This window comes from Odontomachus brunneus, unplaced genomic scaffold, assembly GCF_010583005.1.
Source record: "Odontomachus brunneus isolate Ranch 3 - 2012 unplaced genomic scaffold, Obru_v1 Obru_scaffold_146, whole genome shotgun sequence".
NCBI classification, from domain to species: Eukaryota; Metazoa; Arthropoda; class Insecta; order Hymenoptera; family Formicidae; genus Odontomachus; species Odontomachus brunneus.
Genome location: NW_022639596.1, coordinates 735,886 through 737,200, shown reverse-complemented (window position 1 = coordinate 737,200; position 1,315 = coordinate 735,886).

The window sequence follows — 1,315 nt, the reverse complement described above, 5'->3', positions numbered from 1 at the left end:
TGAAAATATTTGTGAGTCATTCTATTATTGTAACTAATTGTTCTTTTTTGGACCATGTATTTAAGCGGAAATAATGACCGGAGGTAAATTAAACAAAGGTTCGGTATGGTATCGTTTGTATTTCGTATGAAGAGTTAAGAAGTATCATCAAAAAGATTTGTGAGTCATCCAGATAGATTTAATTAAATATTAAAAAACCATATATTTGGCCGAAATATCGATCTCAAGCGCTGCTGTGGAAGTATCGTCAGGCACGATCGGTGTACTATCTAGTATTTCAATACTCCTGATTCTTTTTCGGGTAATTATGTATAATAAGGCCTTTTTCGAATTTTGATATTTTTTGCAGCTCTTTTGGTAAAAATATTTATTTTGACTCCAACATTGATAATCAATCGGGGGAGTCCAAAAAATATGCAAGTTATATATTGTTTTAACTTTTTTTTTAGTTTTTTTTCACTTGTCAAACGTTGCTGTTTTCCCACAATTTAAACAAGTTGCTGATCTTTTAATCATATTATGTAACTGCAATATCGAACGATTAGCGGGAGGCTGCGCCTCCTACACTTCCCCTAAAAACTAACCTAACCCAACCAATCGTCACATTAACCGTCAGTCATTGTTTATTAAAGTGTTCAACTTTTTTTCTTAATAATTTTTTAATAAACAATGACTAACGGTTAATGTAACGATAGGGTGGGTTAGGTTAGTTTTGAGGGTGATGCGGGGGGAGCAGCTCTCCGCTAGTCGTTCGATATTGCAGTTACATAATGTGATTAAAAGATCAGTAACTTGTTTAAATTGTGGGAAAACAGCAATGAGTTTGATAAGTGAAAAAAAAATAAAAAAAGTTAAAACAATATATAACGCATATTTTTTAGACTCCCCCGATTGATTATCAATGTTGGAGTCAAAATAAATATTTTACCAAAAGAACTGCAAAAAAATATCAAAATTCGAAAAAGGTCTTATGGCTCCTGCACACAGGACGCGGTAATGCTTGCCGCGCAGCAGAAGTTCGCGCGACAGCCAATCAATATGCTGCTTTCCGTAATAACCTTCTAGCTCTTACAGAAAAACAACATGTTGATTGGCTGTCGCGCGGACTTCCGCCGCGCGGCAAGCATTACCGCGTCCTGTGTGCAGGAGCCATAACTATAGTGCGTGCGGCGCAGTGCACACAAGTGAAAACCTGTGTACGTGTGGGCTGCCTGTCACGAACTATAGCGCTTGGCGCTTTAGCCAGGCTCGGGCGGTGGAGACGTACAAGCTGCCGTCTCTCTCCTGACTTATAGCTATAGCTAATACTGCAAAT